Consider the following 13,091-nt stretch of genomic DNA (forward strand, 5'->3'; position numbering starts at 1 on the left):
TGACTCTTTCTTGGCCTTACTTTTTTTGCATCCTTCCCTCTTCTCCATCCCCGTGTCAACACCTGCATCGCCCTCTCACGTGGCCTGATCCACAGCCCCCCACTAACTCACCAGCACAGACCTCAGGCCCCATCAGGGAGATGATAGGTATCCAGGAGCCAATGCAAAATCAGTGTGTGAGCAGGCCACCAGGGGAGCACAAAGAGGTACCTGAGCCCAGAGGAGGGCGGAGTCCTGAAGAAATCAAGGACTGCTTCCAGGAGGAGGTGTCAGCGGCGCTGCATAATGAACGAATGGGCAGGGTTTTGACAGGCAGAGTGGCTTTTCAATCAAAAAGAAAATCCTACAGGGAAAGATTCAGGGAAGAAAAGCTCAGGGTGGTTTTGGGGAGAGGCAAAGCCCCCCATTTGGCTGAGTGTAGGTCCTCCAACAGATAAGTAACAGATACAACTGGAACAAGGACCTGAGAACAGAGAACGTTTCCAATCTACCTCAGGGTATTCGCATTTGCTAGGAAGGTAAGGGGGTGGAGGACACGGAGCTGGGAAGTGACATGAAGTCAAATCATTGGAAATACCAGGACTTCGGGTGGAGATGGGGCTGAGAGACCAGTGAGGAGGCTGATCTGTGGTTCAGCCTGGAGGGTGATCTCAAAATGCAGACAGGGCAGGAACTTGAACACCAGGGAGATGTGCTGATAAAAGGAAAGAAAGGGGCAGAAAAACACTCAAGTGCTAGGCCTGCGTGCGTGCTAAGTCGCTTCGGTCATGTCTGACTCTCTGGGAACCCTGTGGATTTTGCGCATAGTAGGCATGCTCCAGAGGTGAAGGGGGCTGTGGGCCCCAGAGCTGTTCTGGGAATAAACTGTCAGGGTGTGCCTGAGGAGAGTGAGATGGGGGCGTGGGTGCGGGCATATCAGCGAGAGGAGAAGCTTGTACTAGGTGCTGGTAAGTCATTCATTCATCCATCCAGTCATTCGGGGGACACTCGCTGCGCTCCTGCTGTGTGCTGGCACTATTGGAAGTCCTGGGGGCGTGCAGCAGTGAACGAGATGTCCTCAGAGGGGAGGGAGGTGAGGCGCTCTCAGCACGTCAGGGTTGCCAGGCACCCATCCGCCATCCCCTTGTTCTCCTGACCCACAGTTTAGTCCACTCGACCTCTGCCTGCTGCTTCTGAGTAGTACCGCTCTAAGATAAGTCACTTAAGATTTCCCTCGAGGTTCCCTTTATTCACACACCAGTTGTATAAACGAGACCGGATATCTCAACAGGAGGTCAGTGCTTTCATTCCAAGGAGCCCTGAGGTCTCTAAGGATATTCCAAATGTCATGATAAAAAGCCAGGGCCTTCTGCAACGTGGCTCAACCTTTCTGCACACAAAGGGCCCCACATGGAGACGGTGAGGGAAGATCCAGTTTGTCAAGGAGACAGGGTGGGTGGGGTGCACGAAGCTACCCCGATCCACACCCCCTCACATCTCCCTGCAATTCCCCTAGCTCCGCTGCCATTACCCGTTGGTTGTACTGGGGACTCCATCCACTCAGACGTTTTCAAACACATATTGTGTTGAAAACACATCCTTTGCGCAATGAAAAGCTGAAGTTTCCTCAGTTAGGAGCAGAAGCAGGGGCACCAAGAGACAGCAAGACACTGCACCCCCAGCCACCCGCCCGAGGCCACCCTGAGCCAAGCACAGACCACCCACAAGGTTCACTTTGGGCTCGAACAAGTCACGTGATCTCAGACCCAACCCCCTCCCCCCCCAATCCTTCAAGGCTAGGGCATTTCTCAGAGCTGCAACTCACTACTGCTGGCAATTTTAGAAATGCACTGATGCCATGCCTCCTCCACACCTCCCGGTGTGGTTCTTGCTTGCCAATAAAGTTCCGGGAACCAAATCTAATTTATTCAGAATTTATTAGAAAAATCTGTGGCAGGATTGCCTCGGCACCCATTAACTACCATTAACTGTGTGCGTCACCTGTGGCTGGAAGTGACCTCGGTCAGGCTGGATTCCAGATGCCGGCTTCGTCATCTGTCAGCCTGCAGGTGTGGCCCTGTCAGCCCGGATCAGACTGAAACATCTTTCATTTCACAGATGAGGGAACCAGGCTCAGAGAGGTTAAGAGGCACGCCCACAAATGCACAGCTGGGAAGACACAGGGCCTGGAGGGAAGGAATCATTTATTGAGCTACTGCAGAGGGTCAAGTGTTGGGTTTGGAGGAGGAAATGACAATCTACTCCAATATTGTTGCCTGGAAACATTCCATGGACTGTCTTCCACCAGGCTCCTCTGTCCACGGGATTCTCCAGGCAAGAATACTGGAGTGGGTCGCCATTCGCTTCTCCAGGGGATCTTCCTGACCCAGGGATGGACCCTGGGCCTCCTGCATTGCAAGCCGATTCTTTACCAGCTGAGCCACCAGGGAAGCCCTATTGTACTCAAAACATACTATAACTCACATTTCATTCTCTGTGGAATTAAAAAGATCAAACATTTAAATAAATAAATAAATAAAATACAGAATCAAACATCCAACCAACCAGGTGTAATAGCAAATTCCCCTACCCAGGCAATGAGGTGGCCCTGTCAAGGCATTCGATGGGGGCTGTGGGGCTCTGTCCGTTTGCCCCCAGTGCGGGGCTATGATGCGACAGGCCCGCTATCTTCTACCATTTTGTTGCTTCAGAGAGTTCAGCTCCAGAGGTGGGCAGGGGGGTGGGGTGGTGCTGGCTGATCCAGACAGGACCTGGGGCAAACATCCCCACTTTATACACAAAGTCCCTCCAGGAGCCTGTCCTGAATGAGCACAGCTCCATTTGTAAACATGCTTTTTAAAAAGACCTCAGAGCTGGTACGGAGGCATTTGGGGATGCTCCTGGCTGGCTCTCTGGAGTGGAAGGACCTGAGTGCAGAGGGTGCTGGCGGTGACGGCGGGTGGGATGTGTGTGTGTGTGTGTGTGTGTGTGTGTGTGTGTGTGTAGAGAAGGAGGTGGAAGTGTGTGCAGAGAAGGAGGTGGAAGTGAAGACGGAGGAGGAGCGCACACCACCCACTCAGCGGGGACCTGCTGGCAGGAGGCCACCCTGGCAGCGTCTCCCTCCCGCTGATCCTCTGCTAACTCACCGGCAGGGTGATTCCGCCAGCGCTTCCTACTCCAAGGGTTACAATGAGATACGGGGCTTCTCTTCCCTGTCTCTTTGCTTCTCGGGTGCGTCACACTCAAACCTGCCTTGGTACCCGCAGGGGCCCCTCTGCAGCAAGTTGGAGTCCGTGGGATGGGAGACGGGTCACCTGGAACCAGAGGCAAGTCGCCAGCGCCCTGCCAGGGTCTTCCTCACGTCACCGCATGCCATCCCCCTGGCTCCCCAGAGGTGCAGAGAGAACTGAGAGTCAGACGGTTCACAGGCTCAAAGTCGCTTAGCTACTGAGTGGTAGAACTGGGATTTGAAGTGAGGCTTCTGTGACTCTATTTGAAAACTGGTCTCTTTGACTTCCAAGCCCAGTCTCTCCCCCTTACCCCAGGGCAGGAGGAAAGGGGAAGAAACGCAGAAAGGAACGGCTTCCCGGTGAGAGTCAGGGGCGCCAGGAGGTGGGTGCACCTTCCCCACCAGCCCTGTGGGTGCGCAGTCGTGATTCACCAGGTAAGGAGTATCGTGCCCATTCCACAGATGAGAAAACGGGAGGATCGGGAGAGTTAAGAACTTGCCCAAGGTCACACAGCTAGATAAGAACTCAGGGGTCATCAGATCCATCAAGCTGGAGAGGTTTGCTCTTCCTCGATCAGAGCTGGCTTCCTCAGTTTGGAGAAGACAGGACATGAAGTGTCAGAGCAGAGCATGAGGGTGTCACACACCCTGTCTCCCACGAAATGCAGTGCTGGGGGATTCCCAGTGAGTGCAGGCCGATCTGCCTCCTCCTGCCTTTCCAGAAGCAACCGTGGAAGACACGTGTGCAACACCTAGTAGGTCTTCAATATACATCTAATGAATGATCCTGTGGACTGCTATTCAAACATCACTTCATGAGGATTCACCCTTTCCACAATGTCCCTGCAAAAACTGTCACCTTGGTGCCCCGACACACAGAATCAGGGGAACTGCAGCCCAGAGTGGACAGCAGCCTCCTCTCCATCACTGACCTGGCTTTTCACCAAGAGACATGAAGCTAGACCAGTCTGCCAGCCTCATGTGGCTTGCCAGGTGCACACCTCTGTCAAACAGAAAGGGGGCCCCCAGTCATGGACAACTGGTAACTGAATGAATTAGATTTTTGGTTGGTGTCCACACTTGTTGGGGCTTCCCTTGTGGCTCAGCTGGTAAAGAATCCGCCTGCAATGCGGGAGACCTCGGTTCTATCCCTGGATTGGGAATATCCCCTGGAGGAAGGCATAGCAACCCACTATAGTATTCTGGCCTGGAGAATTCCATGGACTGTATAGTCCATGGGGTTACAAAGAGTTGGACATGATTGAGCGACTTTCACTTTCACACTTGTTGAGGTCAATTACCACAAGGGTGCCATGTAAACTAAACCACTAAAACTCCATCTAGAAAAACAACTGTCCTGTATCCAAGGACGAACTCAACTATCCCAAAGGGCAGGAGGAGATTTTGGTCCAGCATGGCTGCAGAGAATCTGCCTGCAATGCAGGAGACCCAGATTTGATCCCTGGGTCGGGAAGATCCCTCAGAGAAGGAAATGGCAACCCACTCCAGTATTCTTGCCTGGAGAATTCCATGGACAGAGGAGTCTGGAGGGTTATAGTCCGTGAGATCACAATGAGTTGGACATGACTGAGTGACTAACACACTTCGGGGCTTCTAAGGGCCTTTCCTAACCTCACTCTTCAAGGTGAAGAACAGGTGTGTCCCCCTTTATGCCACAAAAAGCTTGCTCTGAATCTCATCATCTGCTGGGGTGTCTAGGGGAGAGAACTCCACCCCCCGTTCCCCGGCAGCATTACAGAACACGTCCCCAACCCCTGCACGCCTCTCTTTCTGTCTCAGCTCCAGGTGGGTGGCACCCCTGCCCTCAGACAGCCCTCCGGAGGTTTAGGACTTGTGAACTTCATAGCACAGGCCCCGGGTACCAGGGAGCAGCACGTGAATAACACTGAGAAGCTGGTGGAATTTCCTTCCCAGGGGTCGGTGTGGACTTTGTATCTAGCCAACACCCTCCTCCTACATCACAGAAGGGAAATAACAGGGAGGAGAAATAAGGGTAAGCTGTTCATATTTGTGTGGCAGAGTTGCCACAGATGTGTGTGTGTGTGTGTTCAGTCGCTCAGTTGTGTCCAACTCTGTGACCCCATGGACTGTAGCCCGCCAGACTCCTCTGTCCATAGGGTTCGCCAGGCAAGAATACTGGAGTGGGCTGCCATTTCCTTCTCCAGGGGATCTTTCTGACCCAGGGATCAAACCCATGTCTCTTGAGTCTCCTGCACTGGCAGGCAGATTCTTTACCACTGTGCCACGTGGGAAGCCTGCCACAAATGTATAAATTTCCATTAAAACAACATGTGAACTGTTCCTAGTATGCCTACAACCCAAGATATTCCAGTGGAAACCATCTGTGTTTGTCTGTGTTACATCATAACAACACACATATTTGCAACTTGGGCCACTAACTGGGCTAAGAGGCACATGCTTTAGTTTCCTGTGAATCTTGAAGAAAAAACAAAAAACAATGTAGGGATGCAGAGAGATTTTTTAAAATTTAAATATCCCAAATTAACTGCTTTCTTTTGCATGGGGGGTATCAGGTATGTTTATTTTCTTTTTTTAATTGAAGTATAGTTGATTTACAATGTTAGATTAGCTTCAGTTACACAACATAGTTCAATATTTTTATAAATTATACTCCATTTAAAGTTATTATAGAATATGGGTTCTATTTCCTGTGCTGTACATTACAGCCTCGTATCTTATTTATTTTATACTTAGTTGACTGCTTTCTTTAGTCACTAACTGAAAATAATGGTAGAAACATCTATTAGAAAACCAGTGATACCTTTACTGGTTATAACATCAGACCCAATGAGACAAGCCAACACCAGCTGTGAGATCCATCTTATAAATGAAGCCATTCTCATTCCAGTAAGCCCTTTACTTTATAAACTGGCAAGACAGATGAGAAGTAAAAAAGACTGATGTGTTGCTAATTCTGTCACACCTTAAAGAATGTTCCCTGGGAGACAGATGGCTCTACACGGGACCTGAGCTTTGACCCCAAGCTAGAAACAGAAGATGGAATTCCCACGCAAGACTGCAAATGCTGGACAACAGACTTCATAAGTGATGTTCAGGATCACACAATGATAAGGAATGAAATGTTAATTAAAACAACCATGAGGTATCAGCTTTCACGTACTGGATCAGCAAAGATGACGAAACAGTTTAGGATTCTAGTGAGGGGAGAGGGAGACAGCTCAGTGGGAATATGAAAGGTGTCACTTCTTTGGAGGGTGATTTGGCGTAACTGGTCACAAGCAGAGCAGGCAAGGGGATGTGTCCAGCGCAATCTCATTTATGGAAAAACTGTCCACACGTGTACATACAAGTGTAGGGAAAGACATACCATACACAGCAAACCGTGGTTAATAACTATTTCCTGTGGGGTGAAGTAACCACAGGTAGGACCACAGTGGTGGGGCAGAGGAAGAAGTTGGAGGTGGGTGTGTGAAGTATGTTTGCTTCTACTTGATAACCTAATACTGCTTTGCTTTTTTACTCATGAGCAGGTTTGCTTTTATAATTTAAAACATTCAAGGGACTTCCCTGGCGGTCCAGTGGTTAAGACTCCACGCTTCCACTGCAGGATCCCTGGTTGGGGGAACTCAGATCCTGCATGCTGCAAAAAAGTGAAAGTGAAAGTCACTCAGGTGTGTCCAACTCTTTGTGACCCGAAGGACTAAACAGTCCAAGGAATTCTCCAGGCCAGAATATTGGAGTGGGTAGCCACTCCCTTCCCCAGGGGTTCTTCCCAACCCAGGGATCGAACCCAGGTCTCCCACATTGCAGGCGGATTCTTTACCAGCTGAGTCACAAGGGAAGTGCATGGTGCACAGTGCGGCTCAAAAAAGCAAAAAAATATATATAAAGAATTCATACAGCTTAATACCAAAAAAGCAACCTGATTAAAAAGTGAACAGGTTTGAATAGGCATGTTTCAAAGAAGACATGCAGATGGCCAACAGATACATGAAAAGAAGTGCAACATCACTAACTATCAGGGAAATGAAAATGAAAACCACACTGAGATATCACCTCACACCTGTGTGAATAGTAAGTATCAAAAAGACAAGAAATAACAAGTGTTAGCCAGGATGTGAAGAAAAGGAACTTCTCACACACTGCTGGTTGGAACATAAGTTGGTGGAACCAGTGTGGAAAACAGTATGGAGTGCCCTCAAAAAATTAAAAATAGAACTACCACAGGATCCAGCAATTCCACTTCTGGGTATTTATCCGAAGAAAACAAAAACACTAACTCAAAAAGATATATGTGCACCTCCATTTTCACTGTAGCATTATTTATAATAGCCAAGATATGGAAACAAAAAAGGTCTATCAATGGGTGAGTGGATAAAGAAATTGTGGTATATGTGCATTAGAATATTATTCAGCCATAAAAAGAAGGAAGTCTTTCCATTTGTGACAACATGGATGGACTTCAAGGGCGTTATGTTAAGTGAAATTAGTCAGAGACAAGCATGATCTCTCTTATATGTAGAATATCAGACAAACAAACAAAAAACCCAGAAGCTCACAGACACAGAGAACAGATTGGTGACTGCTGGAAAGAGAGGTAGGGGTACAGAAATGAGAAATGGGTGAAGGAGGTCAAAAGGTAAAAAGCAAACAAACAAAAATATGCTATGAAAGATCTATTCACTATTACAGTGGAACCTGCAAAACTCACAAAACTCTCACACGCTCCCCTGGCCTTTCAAATGGAAGCTCTTCTAAGAGGGTGGACCCCTCATACACAGGAGATACTCAAGAGATAGATCCATGCTAATAAGGGTGGTAAGGACTAAGCTCTAAGCTTTCTAAGCTCTAAGCTTTCTAAGTACTAAGAAAATGAGTATGCTTCTTGTTTGGTAGAAAGTTTCCCTATTTGGTAGAAATTTGACGTAGAAAGCAACTTCGGGAGTGGGCTGGGCAAGCCCCTTCTCTCCAGTGGGAATCAACAGTGACTTGTGTTCGAGTGATAGGATTGTTTGTCTCTCATTTGCTTCTGCATCAGTAAGAGTAGTGAAAACAGCCCCCTGCCGCGTCCTCCCCTAGAAGTTCAGTGATAATAAAAGGTATTAATTGATAATAGAAAATTAATTGGTAATAGCCACCAAACGACATTCTTAACACACTTTCATTTTTCAGTCCAATTGTTGTATCTCAGAATTACCAACCAAGGGTAATTCTGCCTCCCAGGGGATGTCTGGCAATGTCTGGAGGCATTTTTGATTGTCCTCACTGGGGTGAGGATGGTGGCTAATGACTCGTGGATGGAGATCAGGGATGTCCCTAAATATCCTGCAAAGAATGAGGCCGCCTCCTAACAACAAAGACTAGTCTAAAACGCCAATAATTACAAGTTTTTATAACTAACATTCACAGTTTTGGTATTCATTTATAAAATACTACTTTAAACCTCTGGTTTGTGTCGATTACAAGTTGGCACTTGCCATTGGCACCTGCCATCTGCCTCTACAGGGACGAGATCACATGCTGCTGACCTTCAACACCCCCTGAGAGGAGTCCAGGGTGGAGAGCAGAAACGAGGCAAAACTAGACTTGGGGAAGTACTGGCAAGACAAGTCTTCAGATAGTTAAATATTTTCAGGGGGCAATCCTAATTCTTTTTTTTTTTTTTAAGGAAAAAACAACTATATTTTATTCTTTTTCACGGCTAAGTAGTACTCCATTGTATGTATGTACCACAGCTTCTTTATTTTTTTTTAATTAATTTATTTATTTTTTAAATTTTTTATTAGTTGGAGGCTAATTACTTTACAATATTGTAGTGGTTTTTGTCATACATTGACATGAATCAGCCATGGATATATATGTATTCCCCATCCCGATCCCCCCTCCCACCTCCCTCTCCACCCGATCCCTCTGGGTCTTCCCAGTGCACCAGGTCCGAGCACTTGTCTCATGCATCCAACCTGGGCTGGTGATCTGTTTCACCCTAGATAATATACATGTTTCGATGCTGTTCTCTTGAAACATCCCAACCTCGCCTTCTCCCACAGAGTCCAAAAGTCTGTTCTATACATCTGTGTCTCTTTTTCTGTTTTGCATATAGGGTTATCGTTACCATCTTTCTAAATTCCATATATATGTGTTAGTATACTGTAATGGTCTTTATCTTTCTGGCTTACTTCACTCTGTATAATAGGCTCCAGTTTCATCCATCTCATTAGAACTGATTCAAATGAATTCTTTTTAATGGCTGAGTAATATTCCATGGTGTATATGTACCGCAGCTTCCTTATTCATTCGTCTGCTGATGGGCATCTAGGTTGCTTCCATGTCCTGGCTATGATAAACAGTGCTGTGATGAACATTGGGGTGCACGTGTCTCTTTCAGATCTGGTTTCCTCGGTGTGTATGCCCAGAAGTGGGATTGCTGGGTCATATGGCAGTTCTATTTCCAGTTTTTTAAGAAATCTCCACACTGTTTTCCATAGCGGCTGTACTAGCTTGCATTCCCACCAACAGTGTAAGAGGGTTCCCTTTTCTCCACACCCTCTCCTGCATTTATTGCTTGTAGACTTTTGGATAGCAGCCATCCTGACTGGTGTGTAATGGTACCTCATTGTGGTTTTGATTTGCATTTCTCTGATAATGAGTGATGTTGAGCATCTTTTCATGTGTTTGTTAGCCATGTGTATGTCTTCTTTGGAGAAATGTCTGTTTAGTTCTTTGGCCCATTTTTTGATTGGGTCATTTATTTTTCTGGAGTTGAGCTGCAGAAGTTGCTTGTATATTTTTGAGATTAATCCTTTGTCTGTTGCTTCGTTTGCTATTATTTTCTCCCAATCTGAGGGCTGTCTTTTCACCTTGCTTATAGTTTCCTTTGTTGTGCAAAAGCTTTTAAGTTTCATTAGGTCCCATTTGTTTATTTTTGCTTTTATTTCCAATATTCTGGGATGTGGGTCATAGAGGATCCTGCTGTGATTTATGTCAGAGAGTGTTTTGCCTATGTTCTCCTCTAGGAGTTTTATAGTTTCTGGTCTTACATTTAGATATTTAATCCATTTTGAGTTTATTTTTGTGTATGGTGTTAGAAAGTGTTCTAGTTTCATTCTTTTACAAGTGGTTGACCAGTTTTCCCAGCAACACTTGTTAAAGAGGTTGTCTTTTTTCCATTGTATATCCTTGCCTCCTTTGTGATAAGGTGACCATAGGTTCATGGATTTATCTCTGGGCTTTCTATTCTGTTCCATTGATCTATATTTCTGTCTTTGTGCCAATACCATACTGTTTTGATGACTGTGGCTTTGTAGTATAGTCTGAAGTCAGGCAGGTTGATTCCTCCAGTTCCATTCTTCTTTCTCAAGATTACTTTGGCTATTTGAGGTTTTTTGTATTTCCATACAAATTGTGAAATTATTTGCTCTAGTTCTGTGAAAAATACCATTGGTAGCTTGATAGGGGAGGCAATCCTATTCTTGTATCTCCTCATATCTAGAAAAGCACTAAAATCCTTTATGGTGATGACTGTTCCTTGTGGCTAACAAAAGTTTCACGAGACTAGCAGAAACTTTTGGAAAACTATGTGCTTGACTGCATGTACTACCCCTTCACCAAAATTACATGTATACTGATCTTCCGCCACTATCTCTGGAGCAGTCTCTCAGAGCTATTGCTTCCTGGGAAGCTCAAATGGTAAAGAATCTGACTGCAACACAGGAGACCTGGGTTCGATCCCTGGGTCGGGAAGATCCCCTGGAGAAGGGCATGGCAACCCACTCCAGAATTCTTGCCTGGAGAAGTCCATGGACAGAGGAGCCTGGTGGGCTAAGGTCCGTGGACTCGCAGAGTTGGACAGAACAGAGCAACTAACACTTCACTTCCTTTCACCCAGATCTACCTGAGGTGCTGTCTCCTGGGTTGCAGTCCTCCTTTTGTCCCAAATAAAACTTAACTCACAACTCTCATGTTGTGCTTTTTTTTTTTAAGTTGACATTTGTGTCTTAAAGCCTGTATCTAGAGGTGCCTAAGTTTTTTTTTTTTAACATCTAGCACTTCAACAGTAGTCAGCATTACTGACATTCATTTCAGGGCCCCAACCCGGGCACATTTTTGACCCAGTGATTGTGGTTTTCAGTGACTGACTTGGTAAATTACGCTGTTTATTCCTAAATCAGAGTGGAAATTCAGCTCATTTTGGCCTGGTTTTGAATAATATTAAATGTTAAACCTTAACCACATCCATACTGTTCCTCCAAAGACAGATGTTAACCTGAATTGTTGAATATTTCCAACAGATGCTTTGGGTGCTCAGAAAATAAACAAATCCTTTATTATCTGTAGCTCTTTATGTATCTTCTCTGTTTCCCCTCCTCACCATTCCATCCTGCATGAGTTGCATGGATGTAATTGCAAACCTACTGTGGGCCAGAGTGACCCACCACTTCCCAAGGAGTCTTTAAGTGTTTGGTCCCTATGAAATGGAAAATGTCCGTCCTCCGAGCTCTACACACACTGTTATCATGACCATGTCCAGGTTACCTGCTCAGAGACCCCACAGGGCTCCAGCTTCACTGCCCTGTAGTTACCAAACTGTCTCTAAGAGCCCAGCACAACGTGCTCTCACCCTGCAGCTGACTGTTCCTCTATGACTATTCTTTTCCGCAAGAAAACCCATTTTCCTTGGACTCCATGAAGATTAAGGTTTCCTCTCTCTCCACACAATTAAGAATAGCACTTTCACAGTGTAGTCGCTTTCTTTCCAGGAGGCACAAATCAGCACATTGTCATCTCCCCCTGAATGATCCCGAGAAACCATCTGCTAGGACTCTCTCTCCAACTTGAAAGGCTACACAGCGCTGTCCCCACTCACCTTCTGAGCTGACAGCAAAGAGCCGGATCCAGGACCAGGCTGACTTTGGCCACTTTGGGGTCGGGGTGGTTGGTCCAAGTCTACACCTGATGGGCTTCTCTTCACTTGCGGGTTCCCTCTCCTTGCCGCCTGCTTCCTTTTGCTCTCTCATTTCGGATTTCTCTCCCGCAGCAGGCAGCAACTCCTGGCTTCCCCCCAACCCCGGGAGGGACGGGTTTCTCTCTGTTCCCACCCTCCACGTGCAGAAATCCCATCAACACCAGCTTCAACATCCTGCAGTACTTCCCACGACCGGAAGGGGGAAGCAGCGCAACCCCGGGAAGCCTTTTAAAAATGGACTGTGGCACTTCAGTGCCGAAGCTATATTCACTGGCTATTAATTAGTCCTGGAAACATTCCATTTCAGGGACTTAACTTTAGAAGGTAGTGCAGGCATGTCTGAAGCCTCTTCTCTCTTCTTACTCTCTGCATGCTGGTAGCTTATGAGGAAGAATCGACTGAACACGGACTATTTAATTTAAAGAGGTTTAAGGTCCTCCAAGTGGGTTGAAGACCAGAGAGAACACCCTAAGTGACTGAGGAAGCTTGTGATATGGAGAAGAGATGAAACCTATTCCGTTTCAGGTCAGTCCAGACTATGGATCTGAGACAGCGGAGTTACAGGGAGGCGGAACTGTGTCAACTTTCTAACTGTCCTTGTCTTGGATCTGAAGAAGGCTACTTTGAGAGGCTGTGTTACGTGCAACGGGTTAAGCATCAAGTAAAAGTTTTCCACTGAACTTAAACTTTCATTCTGATAAACTCAGCTTCTTTTTAGTTTATCACAAGCGTGTGAGGCTCTTTATTAAAAAGCATTTTCCTGCCCCACTTCCCAAAGATTCTGAATCTGTCAGTCTGGGCTTGGGCACAGGAATCTGCATTTTAGTCCCTGTTATGTCTCCATGGACCCTATTTGGAGAAGCAGGGGAATTCTAGGACATTAAAGGCCTAAATGACTACAGACATTATCATGTGAAT

General features: G+C 46.5%; 2 long non-coding RNA genes across 2 annotated transcripts; one reads left to right on the forward strand and one right to left on the reverse strand.

Annotated features, from left to right (window-relative positions):
* Positions 1–216: 216 nt before the first annotated feature.
* Positions 217–12,885, reverse strand: LOC139036220 (uncharacterized). Its single transcript, XR_011488922.1, has 3 exons — positions 12,075–12,885; positions 1,981–2,165; positions 217–343 (listed from the first exon to the last, which is right to left on the reverse strand). It is a non-coding gene; the product is annotated as an uncharacterized lncRNA (long non-coding RNA).
* LOC139036219 (uncharacterized) lies at positions 4,801–6,347 on the forward strand. Its single transcript, XR_011488921.1, has 3 exons — positions 4,801–4,864; positions 5,009–5,222; positions 6,181–6,347. It is a non-coding gene; the product is annotated as an uncharacterized lncRNA (long non-coding RNA).
* Positions 12,886–13,091: the final 206 nt, after the last annotated feature.

The sequence above is a fragment of the Odocoileus virginianus genome, chromosome 8 (genome assembly GCF_023699985.2).
Source record: "Odocoileus virginianus isolate 20LAN1187 ecotype Illinois chromosome 8, Ovbor_1.2, whole genome shotgun sequence".
NCBI lineage: Eukaryota > Metazoa > Chordata > Mammalia > Artiodactyla > Cervidae > Odocoileus > Odocoileus virginianus.